The 16,783-nt window shown below is 45.0% G+C and overlaps 1 protein-coding gene across 1 annotated transcript in view; it reads right to left on the bottom strand.

Moving 5' to 3' along the window:
* The window catches only part of RAP1GAP2 (RAP1 GTPase activating protein 2), a 1,491,256-nt gene extending 1,477,927 nt beyond the window's left edge, over positions 1–13,329 (bottom strand). Inside the window, exon 1 of the mRNA XM_063956011.1 lies at positions 13,119–13,329. The gene's annotated coding sequence lies outside the window, so the exon portion shown is untranslated. The remainder of the gene's footprint in view (positions 1–13,118) is intronic.
* Positions 13,330–16,783: the final 3,454 nt, after the last annotated feature.

Here is a 16,783-nt window from a genome sequence, read left to right on the forward strand (position 1 = left end):
TCGTTCGCACTTCTGCTAAGCTAAGATACACTCCCAGAGGGCGGCGGCTTAGCGTGTGCAATGCTGCTAAAAGCAGCTAGCGAGCGAACAACTCGGAATCACCCCCAGTGTTAGTAAAGCTGCCCATACACCTAAAGATTTATTTTCTGATCTGGCTGGGTGGAACGAAAATCTGGTAATAAATGAGAGCAAATGACAATTGGCCATTTGCTCCCAAACACTGAAAAACAGACAAAATTGGTCGCTCAGTAAAATTGGTTAAATCCATTTGATTTAACCAATTTTTTTTGATTGATCGTTTTTGGGAGTTTTCCGGCATTTCGTAGCAAATGGTCAATTGTCATTTGCTCCCATCCATTACCCGATTTTCGTTCCAACCTGCCAGATCGGACAATAAATCTGTGTATGGCCAGCTTTACTGTAGCTGGTCGGAGGCTGCAGGAGAGAGATGGTGATATCCCTCTTTTGTGAGAATGCCTCCATAGGCATAAAGACGATTAGTCCATCTGAGTACGATGTTCACCAATGGGACCCTGAAAAGCTATGATTTTGGGGTGTGTAATATAACTGGCCAGCTGTCAGGAACCCGGCGTCAGGATCCCAACCACCGGAATGCCGGCAGCCTGGGTGAGCGCAAAAGAGCCCATTACGAGATCACTGCGCTCGCCGCACTGCGGGAACTGTGTCGCGCGGCACGCTATTTATTCTCCCTCCAGGGGTGTCGTGGACACCCCAAGAGGGAGAATAGTTGTTGGTATCCCAGCGGTCTGGATATCGGCGCTGGCATGCTGAGCGCCGGGATCCCGACAGCCAGTATATTGATTGCCACCCGATTTTGGGAGTATGGTATATAGGGGTCAGAATACTGAGACAAATGGGGATTGCAGTCTGCAGCGCTAATTAGCCATTTTCAGGAGATTTCTGTGAAATCTCCTGCATTACGCTGATATTACATAGCTGGAATACTGTAGTTTCTGTATAATTTAATGAGAAAGTTTTTGATTAATACAACAACAAAAACATTTGAAACAATTTCTGACTATGGAGATTTAAACAGCGGTATGATAGTAAAGATGGGCAAAATTGTCAAAACTTCTGCTAAACATTCTCCAAATCCTGCATTCGGCATCAGAACTGTGTACGTATGGGGATCGGTATGAAATACCTCCAATCAAAATCCCGATGGTCGAAATCCCGACAGCAATTGACCGATGGTCAAAATCCCGACAAGGTCAAAATCCCGACATGGACAAAATACAGACATTTAAAATACGGACAAGGTCAAAATACCGACATGCGTTTTTCATTGGTTTTTTGTGTGTGTATGTCGACATAGGTCGACATGGACACCATATAAGTGTACCGCGTCCCCTCGCATGCTTCGGGTACACTATTATATTCCCCCTCCAGGTCCACTGGGATGGTAAAATATGAACAAGTCGGTTTCAATTAAAAAATCATGAAAAACTCATGTCGGCATTTTGACCTGTCGGCATTTTACATGTCGGTATTTTGACCTTGCCGTTATTTTAAATGTCGGTATTTTGTCCATGTCGGGATTTTGACCTTGTCAGGATTTTGACCGTCGGTCAATTGCTGTCGGGATTTTGACCATCGGGATTTTGATTGGAGGTAAATTGACTGCATCCCGTACGTATGGCCTAGGGTAATTTTGACTTATGTGTTGCTTCTCAGTCTTGCATTACCCACACCACACAGTAGAAACATCAACACAATCTCAAAGCTATTTTTCTAATGAAATGAAGAAACATGTTCATGCCAAAGGTTCACCTTGAGCATTGTGGCCCTGCCTCTATGTTATTTACACCTGTTCTGAGCTGCCTTAATCAATGGCTGCAGCCCTGAAATGTGTTGCTGTGTCTAAAAATAATAAACATCACTTTAAAGGACCTTGTGGACATGGTTTGCCTTGCTCTTCAGTGCTAGCCAGAGGCGGAACTACCGCCAGTGCAACCAGTGCGTTGCACTGGGGCCCGCCTCTGTCCAGGGGCCCAAAGCATGTAATGAGTCAAACTGACTCATTACATGCCGCTGTGCGCTGCGGGCAACCGCTACCCGCAGCGCACAGCCGCCCAGAGAGGAGAGGAGCAGCGGTACGGGGGAGAAGGAGGAGGAGGGAGGTGGAGGAGGGAGCCGCAGCAGCGCTTTGTTACTGGTGGAGGCGCTGCTGCCCCTCTGCTTCACTATAGGCTGTCTTCCGAGAACAGCCTAAAGTGAAGCAGAGGGGCAGCAGCAGGAGCGCCTCCACCAATAACACAGCGCTGCTGCGGCTCCCTCCTCCACCTCCCTCCTCCTCCTTCTCTCCTGCCCGGGAATCGTCTGACACTGCACCGAGGAGCCTGAGCCAGCGGAGAGGGTAAGTATAATTCTTCTTTCTTTCTTTCTTTCCTCAAAAAAGGGGGACTGTCTGCCACAATGTGTAAAAAGGGGGAATCTGCTTGCCGCAATGTGTAAAAAGGGGGAATCTGCCTGCCGTAGTGTGTAAAAAGGGGGAATCTGCTTGCCGCTATGTGTAAAAAGGGGGAATCTGCCTGCCGCAATGTGTAAAAAGGGGGAATCTGCCTGCCGCAATGTGTAAAAAGGGGGAATCTGCTTGCCACAATGTGTAAAAAGGGGGAATCTGCCTGCCGTAGTGTGTAAAAAGGGGGAATCTGCCTGCCGCAATGTGTAAAAACGGGGAATCTGCTTGCCGCAATGTGTAAAGACGGGGAATCTGCTTGCCGCAATGTGTAAAAAGTGGGAATCTGCTTGCCGCAATGTGTAAAAAGGGGGAATCTGCTTGCCGCAATGTGTAAAAAGGGGGAATCTGCTTGCCGCAATGTGTAAAAGGGGGAATCTGCCTGCCGCAATGTGTAAAAAGGGGGAATCTGCCTGCCGTAATGTGTAACAAGGGCACGCTGTCTGCCGTTATGTGTAAAAAGTGTACGCTGTCTGCAGCTATGTTTAACAAGGGAACGCTGTCTGCCGTTATGTGAAAAAAGTGTACGCTGTCTGCCGCTATGTGTAACAAGGGCACGCTGTCTGCCGTTATGTGTAAAAAGGGTACGCTGTCTACCGCTATGTTTAACAAGGGCACGCTGTCTGCCGTTATTTGTAAAAAGTGTACGCTGTCTGCCGCTATGTGTAACAAGGGCACGCTGTCTGCCGTTATGTGTAAAAAGGGGACACTGTCTGCCGTTATGTGTAAAAAGGGGACACTGTCTGCCGTTATGTGTAAAAAGTGCACGCTGTCTGCCGTTATGTGTAAAAAGGGCACGCTGTCTGCTGCTATGTGTAAAAAGGGCACGCTGTCTGCCGTTATGTGTAAAAAAGGGGGACGCTGTCTGCCGTAATGTGTAAAAACGGGACGCTGTCTGCTGTAATGTGTAAAAAGAGGAATCTGTCCGCCGTAAGGTGTAAAAGGGTCTCTACCTGGTGTAGTGGTGCTACTGTGCGGCGTAATTTGAATAATGGAGACTACTGTGCACCGTTTTATGAATTGGTATTATTTTGTGGCCACACCCCTTCCCCACGAAGCCACGCCACTATGTATTTTTGCGCGCGCCTACGGCGCGCACTGCCCCTGTTTTGCATGCAGGGGTGGGGCTCCGATGCCGTTTCTTGCACACAGTGCTAAAATGTCTAGTCACGGCACTGTTGCTAGGTATCCACTTCCCTGAGCAGGTCCCCCTCACCAGATCCTCTCCAGGGGTGAGGGGGTGGACTTGGATGGGATGGGGGGGGGGGGGGCAAGCCATTTTGTCGCACATGGGCCCACCGCTCGCTAGTTCCGCCACTGGTGCTAGCCTTTATTTGTATAGCAGTTACATACTGTATTCCACAGCTCTGTACAAGGAAGAACAATTTTGAACATATTATGATTATACCTAGAGTCCTGTTTTGTAGTTTTGGCACATCATATCATACTCTGATTTTCCAGATTGGAAATTACTAACAGGTCCTGTATGATTGATTGACAATACAATATTACATGGTTTCTAGCATGCTGATTGGTGGTTGACTCTGACCTTTTACCATGAGAGATTTTTCAAAACCAATCAGCTTCTACCTAGATTTTATGTAGCACAGCCCATAAAATGATGGTTGATTCTATATCGGAGTGGGAGAAGGGACCTTCTGACGTATCTAGGGGAGGAGACACGTCACCAGGGGGAGGAGCTACGGGCGAACAAGGTACCTGAAAAGTACGCTCGCCACACTTCGGGCTCGGTGGCTTGCTTCGCTCACCACCTGATTACTAAAGGTAATAGTTGGTGGCGTGGATAGTAGAGGAACTATCCCGCTGGCCTTGCTCCTCCCCCTTGTGTTGTGACTCCTCCCCCAGACGGAAAAGGTCCCTTAGCCCACTTGATTCTAGCATCTACCATAAAATGATAGGAGCTGATTGGTCACTATGGGCAACTATGACTGCACTTTATCTCTCTCTCAGGTTTGATACATCTCCACAGGTAGTTGTAGGTGGTTTTCTGAAGCCAAACTTTGTTTTATGGTGAAGTCCGATACCCATTGCTAGATGTCCTTCAGTTCTACTGCATGTGCAGTGAAGAGATGAGGAGAGGAGCACATGGGCACCTGGGAACTCCAAATCCAGAACACAAAGAGGACCAGGACCACCAAACATTAATCACAGAAGTGGAACCGGTTATACAGGGTAGACAGCACACCGTGCATGCTACAGTACTCAAGACATTGTGCGTTACACAGGGTTTTAAAAGTCCATTGAAACGTTGGCTGCTAGGGTTACCAACTTTTCAATTTTGGATTCCCGGACAGGGGAATTTGCCACTGAAAGTAGCACATGATTGGACTAGTGCTGCTGTCATCCAATCATGTGTCATCTCGTGAAAAAAAACCTACTTCCACAACATTAAAATGTATCTGGTATACAGAGTGTCTAGAGAAGGCATTCCCAACCTCGGTCCTCAAGGCACACTAACAGTGCAGGTTTTAGTGATATCCAGGCTTCAGCACAGGTGACTTAATTAGTAGCTCAGTTATTTTGATTTAACCATCTGTGCTGCAGCCTGGATATCACTAAAACCTGCACTGTTGGTGTGACTTGAGGACCGTGGTTGGGAATGCCTGGTCCAGAGAACTGAATGATTTAGGGCAGTGGTTCTCAAAGTCGGTCCTCAGGACCCCACATGGTTTATGTTTTCCATGTCACCCAACAGCTGCACTGTGTATAACCAACTGTCACATTTGAAAAATCTACAAGTGACCTGCAAAACATGAACCGTGTGGGGTCCTGAGGACCGAGTTTGAGAACCTGTGATTTAGGGAATTTTCAGAGTAAGACCCAGGGAAGAGGAATAGCTTTGTAATTTAATGCTGTGCATTTGTCCGATATCTTTCCATTCATTTACTTAAACAAGAGAAATCACATCATGATATACTGTACTGTGTCTGGTCAATGATAAATCACTCAATGTACAATTTAATTCCTTTAGAGCTGCAGAATATCTGATTGGAAGATTGATGGAAAGAATTGAAAGGCAGCACTGCTGACAAAGCACTGAAGTCAGTCATTGTCCTGCTATAGATCAAAGCCTAAGGATACTCCAAATAAAAGGTTGCCCTATAATGCTATAAATTGCTCGCCATTAACTGCCAGTGGCACAGTATAGAAGTAGTAATCATTCTAAACACTCTTATCACAAAAAGTCAGAATGATAAATCACGAGCTTTTGCAGAGCGCATCCCCCAATTGTGATTTATGACTGAGAACTGAATTAATAATGGTGACCTTTACCTTGCTCACTGCAAAAGCCAATCAAGTATAACATCATAGAGTAATATTGATTTTTGCTGACTTACTTTAAATTAGAGATGTGCACCGGAAATTTTTCGGGTTTTGTGTTTTGGTTTTGGGTTCGGTTCCGCGGCCGTGTTTTGGGTTCGACCGCGTTTTGGCAAAACCTCACCGAAATTTTTTTGTCGGATTCGGGTGTGTTTTGGATTCGGGTGTTTTTTTCAAAGAACCCTAAAAAACAGCTTAAATCATTAAATTTGGGGGTCATTTTGATCCCATAGTATTATTAACCTCAATAACCATAATTTACACTCATTTCCAGTCTATTCTGAACACCTCACACCTGACAATATTATTTTTAGTCCTAAAATTTGCACCGAGGTCGCTGGATGGCTAAGCTAAGCGACACAAGTGGCCGACACAAACACCTGGCCCATCTAGGAGTGGCACTGCAGTGTCAGGCAGGATGGCCCTTCCAAATAATACTCCCCAAACAGCACATGACGCAAAGAAAAAAAGAGGCGCAATGAGGTAGCTGTGTGAGTAAGCTAAGCGACCCTAGTGGCCGGCACAAACACCTGGCCCATCTCACGCAGGATGGCCCTTCCAAAAAAAACTCTCCAAACAGCACATGACGCAAAGAAAAAAAGAGGCGCAAGCTCTTCCCGTCCAGTGTTGGGAAGCTCAGGCATCGCAACCGACACAATTGGACTCTCCTTTGGGATTTGTGATTTCGAAGAACGCACAGTTCTTTGCTGTGCTTTTGCCGCAAGTCTTTTCTTTTTTCTAGCGAGAGGATGAGTGCTTCCATCCTCATGTGAAGCTGAACCACTAGCCATGAACATAGGCCAGGGCTTCAGCCGTTCCTTGCCACTCCGTGTCGTAAATGGCATATTGGCAAGTTTCCGCTTCTCCTCAGACGCTTTTAATTTTGATTTTTGGGTCATTTTTTTACTGATCTTTTGTGTTTTGGATTTTACATGCTCTGTACTATGACATTGGGCATCGGCCTTGGCAGACGACGTTGATGGCATTTCATCGTCTCGGCCATGACTAGTGGCAGCAGCTTCAGCACGAGGTGGAAGTGGATCTTGATCTTTCCCTATTTTTTTAACCTCCACATTTTTGTTCTCCATATTTTGCGCACAACTAAAAGCCACCACAGGTATACAATGTAGATGGGTGGATAGTATAGTATTATATTACTTATGGACGACGAGTGACGACACAGAGGTAGGTACAGCCGTGGCCTACCGTACTGCTGCTTATATATATAATATACTGTATAACGGACCTGGTGGACACTGTCAGCAGACTGCTAAACTAGTATGAAGAAAAAAACAACAACACAGGTATATAATGTAGATGGATGGATAGTATAGTATTATATTACTTATGGACGACGAGTGCACTGACGACACAGAGGTAGGTACAGCCGTGGCCTACCGTACTGCTGCTTATATATATAATATACTGTATAACGGACCTGGTGGACACTGTCAGCAGACTCCTAAACTACTAGTATGAAGAAGATAGAAAAAAAAACCCCACCACAGGTAGGTAGGTATACAATTATGGACGAGCACTGACGACACAGAGATAGCCACAGCCGTGGACTACCGTACTGCGTCTGCTAGTATAGATAATATACTAAATATATTACTACTGTAGGTATATAATATAATGACGGACCTGGTGGACAATGTCAGCAGACTCCTAAACTACTAGTATGAAGAAGATAGAAAAAAAAAACCCCACCACAGGTAGGTAGGTATACAATTATGGACGAGCACTGACGACACAGAGATAGCCACAGCCGTGGACTACCGTACTGCGTCTGCTAGTATAGATAATATACTAAATATATTACTACTGTAGGATTATAATGACGGACCTGGTGGACACTGTCAGCAGACTCCTAAACTACTAGTATGAAGAAGATAGAAAAAAAAACCCCACCACAGGTAGGTAGGTATACAATTATGGACGAGCACTGACGACACAGAGATAGCCACAGCCGTGGACTACCGTACTGCGTCTGCTAATATAGAGATGATAAAGATGATAGAGATGAAAAAACAAAAATATAACACTACTGTAGGTAAATATTTATATAATATAATGAATGACGGACCTGCTGGACACTGTCAGGAGAATGCGTTTATACTATAGAATAAAATAAAAAAAACACCACAGGAGTGTTTAACTTTTTCAGGCAGACAATATACTGGTGGTCACTGGCAGCAAAAGTGTGCACTGTACTCCTGCTATAACTGCACCCCAGTCTCCCCCACAATTCAGCTGTGTGAGCAGTGAGCACTCAGCACAGTCAGATATACATAGATGATATATCATGCAGCACACTGAGGCTGAGCACAGATATGGTATGTGACTGTGTATCGTTTTTTTTCAGGCAGAGAACGGATTATAAATAAAACTGGTGGTCACTATCAGCAAAACTCTGCACTGTACTGAGTACTCCTAATGCTCCCCAAAATTAAGTGTCTCTCTAATCTATTCTAAACGGAGAGGACGCCAGCCACGTCCTCTCCCTATCAATCTCAATGCACGTGTGAAAATGGCGGCGACGCGCGGCTCCTTATATAGAATCCGAATCTCGCGAGAATCCGACAGCGGGATGATGACGTTCGGGGGCGCTCGGGTTCACAGAGCAAGGCGGGAGGATCCGAGTCTGCTCGGACCCGTGCAAAAAAGGCCGAAGTTCGGGCGGGTTCGGATTCCGAGGAACCGAACCCGCTCATCACTACTTTAAATGTATTGTTTATGACCCACCGAGGTTATACTACTCCTATGGTGCATCTACACTATATTGCTGCTGTTTAATTAGAAAGAGAGGTAGAGTATCTCACACAGAGAGACGTGTCAGATGTTACTTATCACTATACATTCATTGCACTGGGGATCAGTCCAGCTACATCTGATGCCTGAACCACTGCATCAGATAGCTGTAAAATCTGTATGACGTGACTATCTATGCCATTTCCTGTACTGTGCAAACTGCAAGGCAGGGAGATATGATGTGTAGCACTAGCAGCTCATGCAACATGGATTTTTTCTATCTCCACTGTTTAATATTCTGTGTAGACAATAGACACACATGCCTGGCAGATGGAACTGAGCTGATGTACTATATAGTGGAAGAAGTAACGCAAGACACACGGAGGTCACAGACATAAAACATTCTCTACATGCGAATATAAGATATAAAAGGTGCATACACACAGCAACGCACTGCAGGATGCTGATACACAGGATGAAATGTATGTTCTGCAACTGAGGCATAAATAACATATACCGCCGTATTAAGCAATAATATTCGGTAGCCCTAAATTAGTCCAGGGAGCAGATGCAGGTACCAGGTAATAGGGACAGGGCTGGGCTACATGCATCATTTGGCCCCTCCCCACTGATGCACGATTCCTGGTATTATTCTCCCCATCCCGCACACTTCTTTAGGATGTGGGAAAACCACCAACTCTTCCGGGAGCCCAGGGCACTAACCGAAATTTGTAAAACTCAGAGAAGATCTGGGAGAGGAGGTAAGTATGACCTAAGCACACAGAACATGTCTAGCAGATAATGGGGCAGATGTATTAACCTGGAGAAGGCATAAGGAAGTGATGAACCAGTGATATGTGCAAGGTGATAAAGGCACCAGCCAATCAGCTCCAATATGTAAATCAACAGTTAGAAGCTGATTGGCTGGGGCGTTTATCACCTTACACATATCACTGGTTTATCACTTCCTTATGCCTTCTCCAGGGTAATACATCTGCCCCAATATTAGGGTAGGCAGAACAGTCACTTATCTAAAAAGGAGGATGATAGAGGACTGCTGCGCCTCAGAGAGCTGCAGTGGGGACACCAACGGGTGATCACTCAATCACCCTGGAACAATACTGCACAAGGAAATAAGGAATCCCTTCTGCGCTCATCCAACAACAATGAACAATAATAAAGTAAATTATGGGTTCTCAATTGATCAGTCTATGACTCAGTTCCAGTCTCTGCTTCAGTTCTTTTTCAAAGCGGAAGTGCTAGGTGTAGGGAGACTCGATGCGTACCGTACTCACATGGAGTCGTGGTATGTCCCGCGTATAAAGGTATCTTTGATCTCTTAATTCTTTTTTCTTCTCCGAGGTGGAAAATTCTTATCCTCGCAGTTTGGAAAAAGAAAAATGGGACAAAGGAGCAACTGATAGTGTAGTAGGTTCGTACAAACAGGAGATCACTGGATACAGATAAGTGATGGAGTATATTCAACGTGGCTCTAGGGGTAGTGATCCGGAATTTTCATCCTTTCTATAAGTGATGGTATAGAAATGGAAGTGCTCGGAATGAGTGGTGATTTAACGTGAGTAAGGTACGCGTTTGTACGAACCTACTACACTATCAGTTGCTCCTTTGTCCCATTTTTCTTTTTCCAAACTGCGAGGATAAGAATTTTCCACCTCGGAGAAGAAAAAAGAATTAAGAGATCAAAGATACCTTTATACGCGGGACATACCACGACTCCATGTGAGTACGGTACGCATCGAGTCTCCCTACACCTAGCACTTCCGCTTTGAAAAAGAACTGAAGCAGAGACTGGAACTGAGTCATAGACTGATCAATTGAGAACCCATAATTTACTTTATTATTGTTCATTGTTGTTGGATGAGCGCAGAAGGGATTCCTTATTTCCTTGTGCAGAACAGTCACTTAAAATACAAATTCAAGAACTGTTACAGTTGTATTAGATGAGATACTGTACGTATTTCATGCCACCAGCCAACACTATAGAAACATGATGTAGCATACAATTGAACTAAATGTGATATCATACATCAGATGTATATATAAGTGTCTTTCCATCAATGTCTGTCCTCTATAGGCTTCACATCTTTTATAACTTACATAGAAACAAATAATTTGACGGCAGATAAGAACCGCTTGGCCCATCTAGTCTGTCCTTTGCATATTGCAACCAGGGGTGTTGCAAAAATTTAACCTGGTGTTTGGTATACCTGGTCAACATTCAAAATGTCAGCATACAGCATGTCAACATTCTTGGCCCGTTGACCTTCATGTTGACACTGCTGAAATGTCAGCATGATAGAATGTCAATAAACTGTCAATGGTGGCCCAGCGATCACTTATCTGGTCCCAGTGGCAGCGACATCTCCAGTGGCGGCTTCCAGGTCACTGCGTTCATGTGATGAGCAGTCATTTGACGTGCCAGTAAATACAGACCCCCTATCCCTTATCCCTTCCTCAATCCTAACCCTCCTCCTAGTGCATGAGTCTACCGCTTCCCCCCGCAGCCTAATCCTTATCTACCTAGCCCTAATGTTGCCATTCTGAGAATGTTTGGATTTCACAAGTTATCTTTTTTTCAGATGTCGACATTTTCAGTATGATTCCTGTAGACAATTCAATAATGTTGACATTGTGGCGTCAACATTATGATTGTCGACATTCTGAATATCAACCTTATGACTGCATTCCATTAACCTGTATATGACTAGGTCTGTACATATCAGGTGTAATGTAATAGAGTGCGAGAACCAGGAAGTGCGGGAATTCGTCTGAGTTCTCACGTATTTTTAAAGTGGCAAGCTTGTTTTGCCGTGTAACTGATTGCTGCTTTAAAAATACGCGAGAACTCGGATGAAGTCTCGCACTTCCCGGTTCTTGCACTCTATTACATTCACCCCAGAATCTGCAATGAAGTCTACTCCATGTGTTATGATATTTATTGAAAGCTTAATTGGAAGTGAAATGTTTTGATAGTCGAAGCATACAAGATAGACTTGCAAGCAGGCTCTACCGTATTTTCCTGTAATTATCACAGTGCCGGTTCTGTTCCAGCAGATGCACTTATAATATACCCGCTGAGAGTCACATGATAAATTTTGATAGCTCTGCACATCCCTTGAAGGTATCTTTCTCTGGCAGCAACAGGTGCACACATGTGCTCAATTACCTACATTCTATACAGATCCTATGTGATGGTTCCATTCCACATTTCAGCTTTCAAATGAAATGGATCAAATATCACATATAAAAGAACGCCAACATTACTATTCTACAGCTAGTCACTGAGCAGCTGTGAAATAAACAGCAGAGCCAGCCATGGTACATGGGAATCCCTGTTATGGTTATTCTGTATTGCTAGGTCACTTAGCAGAGCAGTCATATACGCAATGAAAACCAACACTCACTGAAGCTTTGGTACCATGACCTCACATTAGGAGCTTTAAGAGGCGTACAGTGCTAAATGAATTAATTACTTAATTACCAGTTATTTATATAGCGCGCACATATTCCGCAGTACTTTACAGAGAATATTTGGCCGTTCACATCAGTCCCTGCCCCCAGTCGAGCTTACAATCTTTTTTTTTCTTACCACGTGTACATGAACACACATTCACACTAGGGTTAATTATGTTGGGATCCAATAAACCTACCAGTATGTTTTTGGATTGTGGGAGGAAATCGGAGAATATGCAAACTCCACACAGACCAATGTTGGGAATCAAACCCATGACCTCAGTGCTGTGAGGCAGTAATGCTAACCATTACACCATCCGTACTGCCCCAAATGAGATTTTCCAAAACAGTCTGGGGCACTTTACCAAGCATTAACAATTGTGAACTCTGCAGGCAACGCCGAAATTGATTGGACGCTATAACTATGTAAACCAAACGATTGTCAGAAAGTATGTGTGTATAAGACCATTCATTCACATTATTCGTATAGAAACCTGGCATCGGGGACAGTTTAATAGATTTTCCTCAGGCATGTAAGAACAATTTGAGTGCTTAATTTTATTGCCAATGGATACTAGCCCTTAGAAAAGACCTGTTTACCATTGGATAAGGTATTCCCACTCAGCAGGTGTCTACAAATTTTGGCATGGCTAGAATAGGTTATACATGTTATAGAGGGAATAGGTAGTCTAGTATTGCCTGCCAAAAAATACTCAATCTTTTTGGATGACAAACATATTATAATAATAATAACAACAATAATAATAATAATAATTATTATTATTAAGCATCAAGAGATAAGTTCTGTTGACATATTCAGGTATCAGAAACCCAAAACCAAATATTCAGCAGTAATAATCATTCGGAAACACCAGCATAGAAAGCATTGCATAGGATACTGGGACATGTAGAGAATGAAAAATTCCACTCACAAGTCATTTGGTGATTGCGTTGGAAACAGACCTAGATTGACATTTTCATATCTAAACAAGATTTAAGTCTAGAGGAGGATTCCCTTTTGTCTGTCCCTCTCAAGGGAAGCTAATGTAACAACATATGGAAATGTCCTTACCCTTGTCGCTGTAATCCTGCTCTCCAAATGGTACTGCCAGGTAGGTTTATTCCGAGTCTTCTAGTTCAACACGGCTGAGATCAAGCTGTTACTATCTGCAGCTATTAGGATGCGTTGTGCTCTTCTTTGCTAACCTGCAGTTTAAATGCTTCATGGGTCTCTGTTGGCATGCTCTCACACACATTCAGACATCCACCAGGGGGCCATGAAGGCTTGTGCTCAGTGCTACCTTGTGCTATTGGTGGAACAAACAGAGAATCACTGCTCGTACGTCCATGTGTACGATGCAGTCAGAGGCACATCAACAAATACCTGCAGAATGCACGCTTACAGCGCATGCAGGAATAAGGCAAATGTTCTCAGTGTTTTAGAATTGTAGCTAGAAGAGAGAAAGCTGAAACTTCTATTTCAATCAGTCATTTGTTATAATTGCATCTATACAGAGGATGATTCTGAGTTGGGAGCAAAGCAAATAAAACATCAAGTACTGTAACTTTGCAGTGCACCTGGGCAAAACCATGTTGCCTTGCAGGTGGGGCAGATGTAAAATGTGCAGAGATATTTAGATTATAGAGGGACATGCCCAAACTGAAAGCTAAAAAATACTTGCCTACTCTTCTGCAAGTACCTGGAGACTTACGATTTTTCAGGCAGTCCCCTGCACCCACGGAGGAGTGGCCAGGTCTCCCGCATACCACCTGCTTTCTAGTGAAGCGGGCAGGATGAGGAGATTTTACAGGGAATTGCAGGACTATGGAGAGGGTAGGGCTTAATGATGCAAATGTGTGACAGCCCGGCCGTGCCCTCTAGAAGGCTCGAGCAGCGTCTCCTCTCCGGTCTTTTCCCAGAGAGGAGACTTTAAAGGTGGGCAAGTATGGGCCTAATTCACACCTGATCGTAGCTGCAAATTTGTTAGCAGATGGGCAAAACCATGTGCAGTGCAGTGCAGTGCAGTGCAGTGCGGGGGGGGGGGGGGGGGGGGGCGCTGATATAACATGTGCAGAGGGAGCAGGGGTGTATCTACCTATTGGCCAGGATGGCACTCGCCAGGGGCACCAGGCAAGGAGGGGGTGCCGCCTGGCTGCCCCACCTGTGGACAAAGGATAGAAAAGCAGTACTGTCAGACTGTACCTGGTGAGAGTCTGTTACTGCTGGAGCGGCGCTGTTGTCCAGCAGCACTGCACTTGTATTCAGACTCAAAATAAACTACAGCTCCCAGCAGCCCTTGTTGCTGGGAGCTCCCGGCAGCAAGGGCTGATGGGAACTGTAGTTTATTGTGAGTCTGATTACAAGTGCGGTGCTGCCGGACACTAGTCTGATCACTAGTGCAGTGCGGTGCTGACGGACACCGGAGCAGCGGCGGCAGTAACAGACTCTGACTAGGTCATACTTGCCTACCTGACCCTCTCCATGAGGGAGAAAATGCTCTGTTCCTGGACTTTCCTGGTAATGTATGATTGCCATCACCTGTGGTGAAATAGCCTTCTTATCAATTAACTAGCTCACCACAGGTGATGGAAATCAAACATTACCAGGAAAATCCAGGAACAGAGCATTTTCTCCCTCATGGAGAGGGTCAGGTAGGCAAGTATGGACTAGGTACACAGCAATTGTTTTATATAGCACAGTGCTATAGATCTATTTGTTGTTGAAGATAATAAAAAAGTGGCAGTGTTTGGGAGAAGGTACTGTAGTACCTGGAAAACTACACGATTTCCATGCATGTTAGATGTAAGTAAATAGTAAGTAAGTGAAAACTTTAACTTGTTGAGTGTAATAAAGAAAATACATATCTTACCTATTTCAAGGCCATGTTCAAGGAAATGTCTTGGAGGTGATGGCACCCTAATGTTTTTTCTAACAGGAAGCACTTCTACCATCCAACTAATGGTGTTTGGTTAATGGCTGGGTCCATTTGAGGCTCATCTCACAGCATCTCATTAGCATTTCATTCAGGAGACAGTCAAGATGCGGGTGTTTGGCATCCCGGCGGTTGGAAAACTGACGCCAGCATCCCAAAACCGCTCGGAATGCTGATGCTGGCATCCCAACATAGATAGCGATGCAGAATGCCAAAATCCGGATCGAGTTGGTGCCAAAGTCTCCACTGGTAAGCCATGTGGGAGGGTTAGGGTTAGGCTGCAAGGGCTGGAGGGCTAGGGTTAGGCTGCAGGGAGGGAGATTAGGAAGGGTGTGTTAGGGTTAGGCACCATTGAAGAGGCTTTGGGGGAGGGGTGGGATAAGGTCAGGCTGTGGGAAAGGTGGGTTAGAGGGGAGGGATGGTGTAACATGAATACGAGACACTACTGTGCAGTGTAATGTGAATGAGGGACACTACTGTGTGGCACAATTTGAATTGGAAGTACTATTGAGTTCATGCCCTTCCCCCACATACCCCATTTTCAATACTCGCACCTTTTTCCAAATGTGTGTAGGGGGGGGGGGCAGCCCCTTACTTTGCCAGGGGCGCTCGGACCTCTAGATACACCCCTGAGAGAGAGTTAGATTTGGGTGGGGTGTGTTAAAACTGAAATCTAAATTGCAGTGTAAAAGTAAAGCTGTCACTTGTGGGCTACATGCAAAAACAGCCAGAATTTACCCTGCATGCAATAACATAAAATATATTTTTACTCCTAGCATTTCATCATGGTTTGTTCCAGATACAACATTAGCTTTATTTTTTTATTATTTGTCTTTGTTTCCAATACGGAATCATAAAAACATGGACTTAATATGTTGAAATGTTCCAACATTGAAATGTATTTCAATAAATGATAATTTTGTTTATTTGCTGTTACATTGATATACTTGTTTACAACATAGGGCCTAATTCAGACCTGATCGCTGTTGTGTGAAACCGCACAGCGGGTGATTATCGAATGATTGCACATGCGTATGCACCACAATGCGCACGCGCGTCGCCAAACTGCGAAATGGTGGTGTGAAAATTTCTATCACTAGGCGTTCGCAAGGTGATTGACAGGAAGGAGACGTTTGGGGGTGGTAACTGGCCATTTTCTGGGATGTCTGGAAAAACACAGGCGTTCCCGAGCATTGCAGGGAGGGTGTGTGACGTCAGCTGCTTCGGCCCCGATCAGCCTGATTCTATCGCACTGGAGCAGTAAGTCCTGGGCTATGCACAGACTGTACAGGCTGCCCAGACTCGAAAAAACATTTGATGGTGAGTTGCGAACGGATTTGCAGCTGTTGGCGAAGTTTCACACGGCGTACACATGCATTCAGACACTTGCGCGGGGTGGATTTTCACACTCCCTGGGCGGCGACTATCTGATCGCAGCCCTCTGCAAGTTTGCAGCACAGCGATCAGGTATGAATTAGGCCCATAATGTAATATTGGGGGAAATTCAGACCTGATCGCTAGGTTACGTTTTTTGCATCCCTGCAGTCAGGTAGTCACCGACTACAGGGGGAGGGTATGGTGTGTGTCCAGCTGTGCGTTCGCTTTTGCTGCAGAGCTGCACAAACATAAGTTTGTGCAGTCTCTGTACTGCCCAGGACAGAGCCGGCCGTAACCAATATGATGCCCTAGGCAAGATTTTGGTTGGTGCCCCCTAGCACCACTGCTGGTTCCGCCTCTGACCTTGCACCTCTTTCCCAGCACCATCACCCCTCACCCATAGCAGTCCTTATTTTGGTGTTTGTAC

The sequence above is a fragment of the Pseudophryne corroboree genome, chromosome 2, assembly GCF_028390025.1.
Source record: "Pseudophryne corroboree isolate aPseCor3 chromosome 2, aPseCor3.hap2, whole genome shotgun sequence".
NCBI classification, from domain to species: Eukaryota; Metazoa; Chordata; class Amphibia; order Anura; family Myobatrachidae; genus Pseudophryne; species Pseudophryne corroboree.